Source organism: Erpetoichthys calabaricus, chromosome 2 (genome assembly GCF_900747795.2).
Source record: "Erpetoichthys calabaricus chromosome 2, fErpCal1.3, whole genome shotgun sequence".
NCBI lineage: Eukaryota > Metazoa > Chordata > Cladistia > Polypteriformes > Polypteridae > Erpetoichthys > Erpetoichthys calabaricus.
The window spans coordinates 179,786,069-179,799,261 of record NC_041395.2 but is presented as its reverse complement, the minus strand read 5'-3'; the positions used below and the strand labels follow the sequence as shown (position 1 = coordinate 179,799,261).

The window sequence follows — 13,193 nt, the reverse complement described above, 5'->3', positions numbered from 1 at the left end:
GTAAATGATATATCAGTCAGCTGATAGTTATTTAATGTGGTAATTCAAAGTAGTTTACTAAATTGCTCTCAATTGAGATCTACTAGGCATGAGAGGGACTTAGGTGGTGGTTTTGTAAATTTTCTGTCAATTTTTATAGAAATCATTTCAAGAGTTATTGAAACTTTTACTGACTCCATTCATAAAATTCAATATGACGACCATTTTATTTAAGTAGTAAAGTGGGGCATTGTCATAATGTGCTTAACTTTGATTGTAAAATCTAAATTTTTAAAAATTGATAGCAACAGTGGCTTGCTAGGATATATTCCAAAACTATGACTTTAGAGCATGTGGTGTAAATATTAATGGGACAGCGTGTGGTCTGGTTCTTCATTCACCAATGTTGTAGGTAATTTTTTACAGAAAAAAACGAAACCATTATCTGACAAGTCTTCATTTACAGTGGTGCTAAAAGTTGAAACAGGTACCATTTACAGAACTTTTATTATGTGCCTTAAAACACCTATTACATACCAGTGTCATTTTTAGATTAATAGTTTTTTAGTTTGTGTGTGTGTGCACCTGTAATAATGTATTTCCAACCTTTATCCCGTTAGATTATAATATGAATCTAAGTTGACCCTATACAGCTGTGGTCTGCACTGGACTGGCATCCAGCTGTCATTGGATCCTCTGTTGCACTGAAACCAGGCAGAGAACTCTGGACTCATTTTAACACTTGAATTCATAAGTTCAGAACGCAGAGTAGAAGTCGGAGTATTGGACAACTGAAGAGTAAATTTTCTACATGCCATGGAGTGCACTGCACACGCAAAAGTAAAAGAATTAAATTCAAAAACATTTTTTATAAAGTACAACTTGTTTTCTTACATTTTTGATGGTGCAAAGTGTTAGTTCCTGAAATTGTCCATTCAACTTCGTGAGAGAATTTTGCAGTGATGTGGCTCAGAATAAACCTAAAGTACTGTAGTTACTACTGATCCTGCTGCAGTTAGACCCTGAACTGGGTGTATTGTTGTAAGAAGTCAGTATACCAAACAGTGGTACAATTTCTAATTGATTTTTGTATGTTTTAAGAGCGGAATGAACACTTGCAATTTATTTAGTTTGTGCCTCTTTATTTCATACAAATGCACTATAGGCTTTTGATTTCACTGATGTATTTATTTTATGGCTTTTTTTTTTTTTGGTCAATTATACTATATAAGAAAATATAACATTGGGGAGTAAAATTCAAAGCAATTTTGTTGTATTTTTCTTCATGTGTTATTCTGTAAGTCAAAATAAAGTGCATGTGTATATATAGGAGAAAATTATGTATTTTCACAATTTGTTCTCTTCTGTAACAAGGCTCTTGCACAAAGGAGGCATTTGATGCCAGTTGCATGTGGGGGCAGTAGATACACTAACTTGACTTCTCTCAGAAGATCTTGCTCTTGAAAAGATAACTTATTGCATCTATAACGTTTTATTTGCCCAAGACTATTTTGTTTGACATACTGTTAGGTCCATAAATATTTGGACAGACAACTTTTTACCACAATGAATTTTAAATGAAACAACTCAGATGCAGTTGAAGTGCAGACTTTCAGCTTTAATTCAGTGGGGTGAACAAAACGATTGCATAAAAATGTGAGGCAACTAAAGCATTTTTTTAACACAATCCCTTCATTCCAGGGGCTCAAAAGTAATTGGACAAATTAACTGGAAATAAAATGTTCATTTCTAATACTTGGTTGAAAACCCTTTGCTGGCAATGACAGCCTGAAGTCTTGAACTCATGGACATCACCAGATGCTGGGTTTCCTCCTTTTTAATGCTCTGCCAGGCCTTTACTGCAGCGGCTTTCAGTTGCTGTTTGTTTGTGGGCCTTTCTGTCTGAAGTTTAGTCTTCAACAAGTGAAATGCATGCTCAATTGGGTTAAGATCAGGTGACTGACTTGGCCATTCAAGAATTTTCCACTTCTTTGCTTTAATAAACTCCTGGGTTGCTTTGGCTGTATGTTTTGGGTCATTGTCCATCTGTATCATGAAACGCCGCCCAATCAATTTGACTGCATTTAGCTGGATTTGAGCAGACAGTATGTCTCTGAACACCTCAGAATTCATTCGGCTGCTTCTGTCCTGTGTCACATCATCAATAAACACTAGTGTCCCAGTGCCACTGGCAGCCATGCACGCCCAAGCCATCACACTGCCTCCACCGTGTTTTACAGATGATGTGGTATGCTTTGGATAATGAGCTGTTCCACGCCTTCTCCATACTTTTTTCTTGCCATCATTCTGGTAGAGGTTGATCTTGGTTTCATCTGTCCAAAGAATGTTTTTCCAGAACTGTGCTGGCTTTTTTAGATGTTCTTTAGCAAAGTCCAATCTAGCCTTTCTATTCTTGAGGCTTATGAGTGGCTTGCACCTTGCAGTGCACCCTCTGTATTTACTTTCATGCAGTCTTCTCTTTATGGTAGACTTGGATATCGATACGCCTACCCCCTGGAGAGTGTTGTTCACTTGGTTGGCTGTTGTGAAGGGGTTTCTCTTCACCATGGAAATGATTCTGTGATCATCCACCACTGTTGTCTTCCGTGGACATTCAGGTCTTTTTGCATTGCTGAGTTCACCTGTGCTTGCTTTCTTTCTCTGGATGTACCAAACTGTAGATTTTGCCACTCGTAATATTGTAGCAATTTCTCAGATGGGTTTTTTCTGTTTTCGCGGCTTAAGGATGGCTTCTTTCACCAGCATGGAGAGCTACTTTAACCGCATGTTGTCTGTTCACAGCGAAATCTTCCACATGCAAGCACCACACCTCAAATCAACTCCAGGCCTTTTATCTGCTTAATTGATAATGACATAATGATGGACTTGCCCACACCTGCCCATGAAATAGCCTTTGAGTCAATTGTCCAATTACTCTTGAGCCCCTTAAATGAAGGGATTGTGTTCAAAAAAAGCTTTAGTTGCCTCACATTTTTATGCAATCGTTTTGTTCACCCCACTGAATTAAAGCTGAAAGTCTGCACTTCAACTGCATCTGAGTTGTTTCATTTAAAATTCATTGTGGTGATGTACAGAACCAAAATTAGAAAAAAGTTGTCTCTGTCCAAATATTTATGGACCTAACTATCTCAGAATTTTGAAATAATTGTTAGGATCAAATAAATATTCAGGAGTGAATAATACAATACACTTCATGTAGAAACATACAGAACAGAGCTTCAGTTTATTAAATCACAGACCTGTACTAAATCAAGCCCTAAATGAGGTGTTTTTGATTATAAACAACTAGCAAAATACCGTGCTTCACAGCGGAGAATAGTGTGTTAAAGAACTTATGAAAAAGAAAAGGAAACATTTTAAAAATAACGTAAAATGATAATGTAATTGTCGTAGGCTTATTTTAGTATTAAGAGTGAATCTAATGATTGTAAAGAGTTTAATTTTTGATTGTATATCTGTATGAGAAATGCACATTTTTAGGATGTAAGGATTTCTTTGTAAACAATGTTTGCAATTCTGCCCTCGGGCTGTAAAATGACCAAGCTGTCTGCTGAGCTTACTCTTGAGCATGGAATGTACAGTTGGCCATGTGAGAAGCAATCTTGTGTCAAGTCAGTGCCAACCTTTTGTAGTCTGGCCGTATGACTTATTTATTGTCATAGCAAAGCAGACCCTTACTGGAAATTGGAGGCGTTTCAATTGGAATGGGAGGTCAGAGAGGATGAGAGGAACTTGAGGAATAAATCTAGTCCCCCCTGAGCCAGTTCCAGTGAAGACAGTTGCCTCAATGATGTTCTCGTGCAGAGATTTGATCTGAAGCCTGGTGCCGTTACAAAGTTTTGGTGGTTGTAAGTTTCGTAGCAACATAATTGGTGCACCGACCTTCAAAAGTAGAGTATGTGGAGGCATGCCCGGAGGATTAAGAGTGTGAAGAAACTAAATGAAAAGGCAGGAGTCGCCGGCAGGAAAATGTGAAGCGAGGCAAACAATAATAGTCTAGAGCAGGGGTAGGCAACGTCGGTCCTGAAGTGCCACAGTATGTGCAGGTTTTTGTTCCAACCCAGTTCCTTAACGAGAACTCAATTATTGCTGATGAAGCACATATTGCTTAAGTGACATTTTAATGCTTCATTTTAGTGGTCTCGCTTGTTAAGGTTCTCCAACCTTAATTGCTTATTTCAATCTTAAACTGCTGCATTCAGTGTTTTAATTGCTCCTTATTAGCAATAAGATGTAAAAGACAAAGCAGCCAGCAGTTCTCCAGCTAGCTTTTTTCCAATTACATCTGTGTGTGTTCATCATGCACGGTTTGATTTAATAAAACACTTAATAGAAAAATGTGACAGACTGAAAATGATCTGTTTTAAGCTTCAAATCATTTGGATGATATCCTTGGAAAGGAAAAAAATCTACGATATAAAAGCCTTACATTGCACAGACTAACAAGCCATAAAATTAAATAAGGTCTGAGATTGGCAATGATTGGTTTCTAATTAAGCAATTGGGTTGGAATGAAAACCTGTAACCACTGCGGCTCACCAGGACCGACATTGCCTACCCCTGTTTTACATCTTATTGCTAATAAGGAGCAATTAAAACACTGAATGCAGCAGTTTAAGATTGAAATAAGCAATTAAGGTTGGAGAACCTTAACAAGCGAGACCACTAAAATGAAGCATTAAAATGTCACTTAAGCAATATGTGCTTCATCAGCAATAATTGAGTTCTCGTTAAGGAACTGGGTTGGAACAAAAACCTGCACATACTGTGGCACTCCAGGACCGACGTTGCCTACCCCTGGTCTAGAGTAAAGAAGAGAGCTGTGAGCACGATGAACAGCTGAGGAAAGTAAGGAAGTGAGTGAGGAGGCACATGCGCGTGGGATGTCGTTAATGTATAAACGCAGGGAACCAACCACGTGGTAAGTGCCGGAAAAAGGAAGGGGGACCGGGGGTGGCCCTTGTGCGTCTCTGCCTTGAAATACATCCTCTGTTAACGGAAATAAGGAGTGAAACCACCAAAAAGAGAGGTCGGTTCCAAAAGTTCCTTGCGGCATAATGGTGAGAACTGCCAAAAAGACGGTTATTTTCAAAAGTTCGTTACGTGGCATGGCACAACATGAAATATACTTAACGTTTGTAAGTACAATGTAAAGGATGAGCGTGGGAAATTTGGGCTTCCTACATATATTGGAAGTCACTGAAATAGTGAGGAGGGGTTTCCCCTATCTATATATACAGTTTAGGGGGTACACCCGTTTGTCACCCCCTCTGTTTTTTGTTGCAATAGGACAGTGCTCCGCAACCTTTTCTCACCTACGACACACCAAAGTTCTTCCTAGAATTCCGTGGCACGTCATAAGCTAAAATATATAGCAGTGACGTCGTTATAGCGGGGGGGGGAGGAGGAGGGTCCGCTCCGAGCGTCAGCTATTTAGGGGCGTCCAAACTACGGTACTTTCTTTTTTTTTTGTTCCTTAAGGAGGCGCAAAAAAAAAAATTTCTTTCAGCTTTGGGGCGTCAAATTTTTCACCGCCCCGGGCAACATGATCTCCAGCTACGCCACTGATATATAGATATGAATTTAATACACAAATTTTACAATAAATTTTCATTTTTTATTATAAGTATACATTTATTATAAGTATACATACATAAAAACTATACTATATTAACTTTTATGCAATCTTAATAATTATTATAACATAATGACTGATTAATGTGATACCTGCGCTTGTTTCAATGAACACAAAAGTTTTATATTCGGCTCAATATTTGACAGCGCAACCCGAAGTTCTTGGTCAAGATCTTTTAGGCATGACCGCTTATCATTTTTAATTAACACAAAAGTTGTTTGTCTTTTTTGGTGTAACTGGGATGGTTTGAATTTAGATGGCGATTTAGTTTACTGGGTGCCATTGCCTCGTTTGATAGCTGATCGCCGCAAATGATGCATTGTGGCTTTGGAGCCGTTTCATCACCACACCACGAGAATCCATATCGAATGTAGTCTTCGTTGTACTTCCTTTTCACAATCCTCTTTGTTTTTTTTTTGCAACACTTGTGCTGGGTTCTTCATCATCTGTACGTGAAGACGAATCTTTTCCACGTAAAAATTTATCCATATTTAAAGGGGTATAAAACTAAATATGAATCACACGAAGAACGTTAACCATACACAATTCAGCAACACAACTAATAGTAATGAATGACAACTACTGTCGCAAGACGAGTGAATGCGACGTAGCACGACTAATACGTCGGCTTGAATTGAATCTAGGTGAGGGCATGGAGCGATCTGCCTATCAAAGCATACTACGGAGTTGTCTGGCGACTACGTAGGGCCTACGTCGTAGGCGACAGGCGCCAGGCGATGGGATTTATTATTTCAGAGAAATGACACATAAAATTATGAAACCTTTAAAAGGCTATTTACGCGAATATTTCATTGCACGTATTCTCGTTATTGTGTTTCTAAGGAGGACCGTTGAAATATTATTTAGTTAGAAAATTGTCTTATTTGACCGTGTCACACCTGTATCGGCTCAAGGCACACCAGTGTGCCGCGGCACACCGGTTGCGGAGCACTGCAATAGGACATGAAACTTACCTAACTTTTGTAAGTACACTGCAAGGAATGAGCATGCGAAATTTCAGCTTCCTACCTATATGGAAAATGGGAGAATTAGTGATGAGGCAGCGAGGGCTTTGCCTTTTATATGTATAGATGTTTACAACTGTATTGTTTTCATTGATTGCAAATAAAGTTCAGTATAGTAAATAAGCCATTTAACTGAATTTAGAATTTGAAAACAACATGGAATGATGTTTATGTAAGAGTCTTAATATTCTACAATGGGTGGGGGGTGGATTTTATATTGGAGCGAACAGAAAACGAAAAATTGTCATTTGGTGGTGGTTGGTGCTCAGTGACAACAGCAGTTAGTGGGCTTCAAATTCTGTTAAAGTTACCAATTCTGATTTCTTAGTTTTAGAATGTGGAAAGAGACAGGAATGCTCATTGTGAATGTGTTATTTACTTTTGACATTGAACTTTTCATCATCTGCTTGAGTAAACATCCATAACTGTGGACATTGTAAGGGAAGGATTTGAGCAAATTGAATTTCTTTATGTAGATGATATGTTGATTCATATTACTAATCCATATTCATCACTTATGTACAGTGCTATCAATAATGTATGGGACAAAGACACATTTTTCCTAAATGTCCCCCTGTGCTACACAGTTTTAAGTTTGTAATCAAGTTAAGGGTTATTTTTGTATAATTTGGTTCACAGTGTAGAAATAACAGCACTTTTCATACACCGCACCCCTACTCCATTTCATGGCAACTTCGTGTTAGGAACATAGTGATGGTACAGTATGTGTATTAGTAAGCCGTTATATTTATTACTTTGCATATCCATTGCATCCGATGACTGCTTCAAGTGTCCAATTCATAGGATAGAACTCTGCCAGCCTTCTTCAGCTCCTGCTTGTTTTGGGCACTTGTCCCCTTAAGTCTTCTCTTCAGTATATGGAAAGCATACTCAGTTGGATTTGCATCGGTGAGAAATTTGGACAATTAGATGTTTCTGTACACTTCAGAATTAGTTTTGCTACATCAAAAGTGAAGATACAGTGGGTAATTAAACAAATTACCCCCTTTGAAAATATTCATATTTTTGTTGCTTTACAGCCTAAAATGAAAACTCACACCAATATATTTATTTGGCTTTATTTACTCAATACAACCTATAACATCAAAGTCAAAGATATATAAACAACAGTTTGGAAAAATACTAATAAGTAAAAAAACTAATATAAAGTTTGAATTAACAAAGGATCACATTCCCCCGTGTCAGTCATTTGTGAAACTACAGCCTTGAGTCTGTTGGCATCCTTCCGTACCAACTTTGCACATCTAGCCTGAACAATATTTGCCCACTCGTCTTTACAGAACCTTTCAAGCCCAGTCAGATTGGATGGTGACCGCTGGTGGACTACAAACTTCAAATCCTTCCACAGATTTTTAATACAAGTCTGGGCTCTGACTAGGCCATGCAAGCATATTCGCTTTTTACCTCCTTCAGCCACTGTATGGTCAATTCTTCCATGTGTTTTGGACCATTGACATGTAGAGAAGTGAATCTTCAACTTTCTGGCAGAAGGAAGCAAGTTTTTGCCCCATTCATTTTTCCTTCAACCCATTCCTAGCTAGAGAGAAACACCTGCAGAACAAGATGCTACCACCTCCATCCTTTACTGTATATGTATGGTGTGTGTTGGGTGGTGAGCTGCATAGACTTTCTGCCAGGTATACCATTTGGTGTTGAGGCCAAATAGTTTGATTTTGGTCTCATCTGATCATAACACCTTTTCCACTTGATCTCAGAATCATCAAGGTGAGTTTTGGCTAAGTTCAAATGCGACTTAATGTGGCCTTTTTGAAAAGTGGCTTTTTTGTTGTAACTCTCCTGTACAAGTCATATTTGTGATGCACTTGTGATATTATTGTCACATACACACAATGAACACTCTTTGCCATAAAGTCCTGTACAGTGATCCCTCGCTATATCGCGCTTCAACGTTCGCGGCTTCACTCTATCGCGGATTTTATATGTAAGCATGTTTAAATATATATCGCAGATTTTTCGCTGGTTCGTGGGTTTCAGTGGACAATGGGTCTTTTAATTTCTGGTACATGCTTCCTCAGTTGGTTTGCCCAGTTGATTTCATACAAGGGATGCTATTGGCAGATGGCTGAGAAGCTACCCAACCAGAGCGCATATTACGTATTAAATAAAACTCCTCAAATATATTGTGAGCAGGGGGGCTGTTCCCACCCCTAGAGGATAGGGACACTCCTCAAAAAATGCTGAAAGACTACTAGCACCTATTGATTTTTGATTGTTTTCTTTTCTCTCTCTCTTGCTCTGACATTCTCTGTTCCTGATTTAGGGCGTGTGAGCAGGGGGGCTGTTCGCACCCTTAGAGGATATGGATGCTTGTCTAAAAAATGATGAAAGACTATCTTCACATTACTCCCTTCCTTGCTGGGCTAACTTGCGGCTGCTTTGTCTGCTTCCCGCACGGTGCTTCGCATACTTAAAAGCTCGAACAGCACTTATCGGTTTTTGATTATTTGCTTTTCTCTCTCTCTCTCTCTCTCTCTCTCTCTGACATTATCTGCTCCTGATGCGCACTCCTTTGAAGAGGAAGATATGTTTGCATTCTTTTAATTGTGAGACGGAACGGTCATCTCTGTCTTGTCATGGAGCACAGTTTAAACTTTTGGAAAAAGAGACAAATGTTTGTTTGCAGTGTTTGAATAAAGTTCCTGTCTCTCTACAACCTCCTGTGTTTCTGTGCAAATCTGTGACCCAAGCGTGACAATATAAAAATAGCCATATAAACATATGGTTTCTACTTCGTGGATATTCACCTATCACGGGGGCTCTAGAATGTAACCCCCGCGATAGGTGAGGGATGACTTTAACTCCTTCAGAGTTGCCATTGAACTGTTGGTGGCCTCTCTGACCAGTTTTCTCATCTCTCTTCCATCTGGTTTGGAAGGATGGCCTGATGCGGGAGGGTCCATGTAGTACCAGACACTTTCCACTTCTTAATCGTGGACTTTACTGTTCCCCTATAAATTGATAAAGCTTTTTAAATCTTTCTGTATCCATTTCCTTACCAGAGCTTTATCCCTGAGATCTTTTGAAAGTGACATGCCACCCATAGTCAATTGTTAGCTTTCAGTTTTGCTGTTAAGCACTGCAATGCTCCTGAAATGGCCAATTTTATACTAAACCAATCACAGTGATTACAGCTGATCACATGTAGAAGCCAATTACCTTGGGGTGGGGGAGGAGTCCTTTATCAGTCTTAGTGATTCTTGTTTTATACTTTCTCAAATAGGGAAAGAATTGTAATCGTCCAAAAATTCTATTTCAAGATTTTGATGAATCTCGACATTTTAGACCTCCCAGAGTCCGAAAATACAATTTTTGGATTTACGTCCGTCTGTGTGTGTGTATATGTAAACACGATAACCTGAGTACGCTCTCACTTGGGTCAACCAAATTTTGCATACAGGTATTAGATACAAAACTTCTATCAACTTTTGGGCTATTTCTGTTAACCGGAAGTGGTACTTTACCTTTTATTCATGCAGCTGCAGAGTCCAATTTATTCAACTTCACTTTTATAATTTTTCAATAAATTATTAATTTGATTTAATTTGTTGTTGATGGTTCTTTAATGTACATAATATAAAAATATAATACTCACGGTTTACTCCTCAAATATCCATCCCCATGTCTGAGAATACGAGAAAGTCTAGGGGAGACCACTCCTGATTTTTTTATTTATTATTATTTTTCCTAACTGTTGCTGTTATGTCTTAGACATGGATGTTATAGGTTGCATCAAGTAACTAAAGCTGAAAACATATTTTTGTGCGTGGTTTCATTTTAGGCTGAAAAGCAAGAAAACTGTGAATCTTTTCAAAGGGGGTGAGTCTTTTCCATACCCACAGCAAGTCAGTTAGTACCTGTGGCTGCCACAAGTGCCCTGGCCAAAACACACCCACCACCATGTTTTACAGATGAGGTGATATACTTTAAGTCTTTTGCAGTTCCTTTTCACATCCACCCTTTCTTCTTGCCATCACTTTGATGCAGGTCGATTTTGGTCTGTCCAAATCGATCAACAAGACCCTTTCTCCCTAACTAGGCTGTTTTCCATACTTCTTGGCAGGCTGCATTCTGAGCGTCCCGTTTCTGGGGTTAGCTAGTGGTGTGTATCTTGCAGTGTAACTTCTGTATTATTGTTTATGAAGTGTTCAGTGCATATGAGTTGACAGTTCCACACTTGCCCCCATAAAAGTATTTCTGATCTGTCATACGGGCATTTTTGGGAATCTGTCTTCATTATGGTGAGAACTTTTCTGTCGTTAGCAGTGCAGGCCTTTCTTGACTTGCCTGTCTCTTTATGATTGCTAAGCTCATCGGTTTGCTCTTTCTTCTTAATAATTTCTCATAGTTGATTTTACTAATCCTAAAGTTTGGCTGATGTCTTTTAGCGTTTGTATTCTTGTGTTTTAGCCTAATAAAGGCCTGTTTAACTTTCATTGGCACAATTCCTGTCCTTCTGATGAAAAGTGGTAACAGTGGTCTCCAGGGCTGATGAAAACTTGAAGACTAGATGCCGAAAGTTCTCTTATACCTTCATAAATGACGCAATTAAACCCACCGGAGTAATTACAAACACTTGTGAAGCCAAAATTAATTACTATGTCCAAAACATTATGTTGCCCTTAAAGGAGTTGGGGGTTCTACTTCATATAAGTTCTGTAATTTCTACATGGTAAAAAAGTGTAAAAAATACCCTATAATAAAATTTTAGCAAATCAGCATTTTAACTGCATGTGAATTGTCGGTTTATGAATTTAAAACTGTGGAGAAGAAGGGCATATCAAGAAATAATGCTTAAGTCCTAAACATTACAGAGAGCCCTGCACTAAAAGTATTAGAAGAGTTTTGGAGTTTATGAATAACGGTGCATTTCTCCTGCCTTCCTCATAATATCCACATGTCCTGTCAAAAACAGATAATAGAATTGGTCTAAAAATATCTGCTCTCTGTTGCCCTACGTGTACCCATCAGCACCCTTCCTCAGTGTGTCTGAGCCTTTCTTGACTGGCGTGTCCCCCTTGTGTGCTTCTCTGATGTCACTTTGTCCCACTTTGCTCGCTTCCTGTCTTTGAAGGCAACTCTCTATGATTTACTCAACCTGGTGATGAAACATCTCCAATGCCTTTATTTCTACATGTATGTCTTGCACTTCCTTTTGCAATCGCCAAAGCCAAACTGCCCCTTCTGATTGCTTACAGACACTGGACACACACTCACACGCACAACTTAGTGTTTTATTATACAGCAGAACTGGGAGAGTTAACAATGTTAAAAATGAATTGCATTGCCAGATTTCCTTACTTAAAGGTTGGATGCAGTTTTAACTTGGTTCATTTGGAATACAAAGAGGTCACAGAAGATAACCACAGTTCTGTGCCTGTATTTATCAAGCATCTCAGGTTAGGAAACGGGTTAGAGGACCAAATTTGTGTCACTCTGACATTTTTGAGCCCAAGTTAGGAAACTACTCCTATCTTCGCCAGGATTTAGGAGAGTTCGTAAGCTGTCCCAATTTGCTAAAAGTTACCTGGGGATTGCATTCAAGAAGAGATCGGCTAAGACGGAATATTTTGGAAACACTGGACAACAATGAACTGGTTAAAGATATCGATTTGACAGAGATGAAATAAAATTTCTAACAAATCTTCTATGTTCATGTGATCGCTCCATGCAAACAGAGAAGCCATTTGTTTCAGCCAAAATGAAAGTGTTGGGAGCGTTGCATGTAACATGCAGCTTTGCAATAGCGATGATTTTGGATATGACACAAGTAACCATTTTTCAAGTTTTGCACCAAGCTTTGAACGCCCTTACAACATACAAGGTGATACACAGAATTATAAATTTCCCCACGACGGTGCGTGAGTTCATATTAAAGCAAGCTGCATTTATTTGTATTGACATGCACATAAAGCCCATTGGCTCAAGTGTGGATGAACATGCATATATGAATTTCAAGCGATACTGCAGCATCAACTGGAGATCAGGGATACAAACTGTAATGCAGTAGTCAGCATGTTATCCTAAAAAAGGTGGGCAGGAGCGGTGGCTGGAAATGAAATGTCACACAGGAACACTGTGCTCTGCTTTCCATGAACCCCTGCAGCATTCAAGTTACACTTTCCAACCCCAAGAATGTTCAAAAACGGCATGTGGAGACTCGCAGGTGGGCTCATGAAGAGAGACAAGGCACATGACTCTTCCATGAGGACAACTGACAACACTGGCAGAGTGAAGGTGACTCACAGTTGTGGCTACTTTCTATAACTGTTACAAGGTGCTTACACCGTGGGAAGGCGATTCTATTGAAAGTAAGGCTATGAATCATTTATTGTTAAATAAATGTATCTGTACTGGATTGAACTCTCATTACTTGTTTGTTTTTCCATCTTGGTGTTCCTTACAGTGTTATTATTGGTAGTGTTGCTATGAAGTGGCTACAGTTATGTGTAGCTTAGCAGAATATCCTACCATATGTTTTCCTTCTTCTCCTA

At 38.9% G+C, this 13,193-nt stretch overlaps 1 long non-coding RNA gene across 1 annotated transcript; it reads left to right on the top strand.

Annotated features, from left to right (window-relative positions):
• Positions 1–4,949: 4,949 nt before the first annotated feature.
• On the top strand, positions 4,950–13,057 carry LOC127526828 (uncharacterized). Its single transcript, XR_007934265.1, has 2 exons — positions 4,950–5,060; positions 12,806–13,057. It is a non-coding gene; the product is annotated as an uncharacterized LOC127526828 (long non-coding RNA).
• Positions 13,058–13,193: the final 136 nt, after the last annotated feature.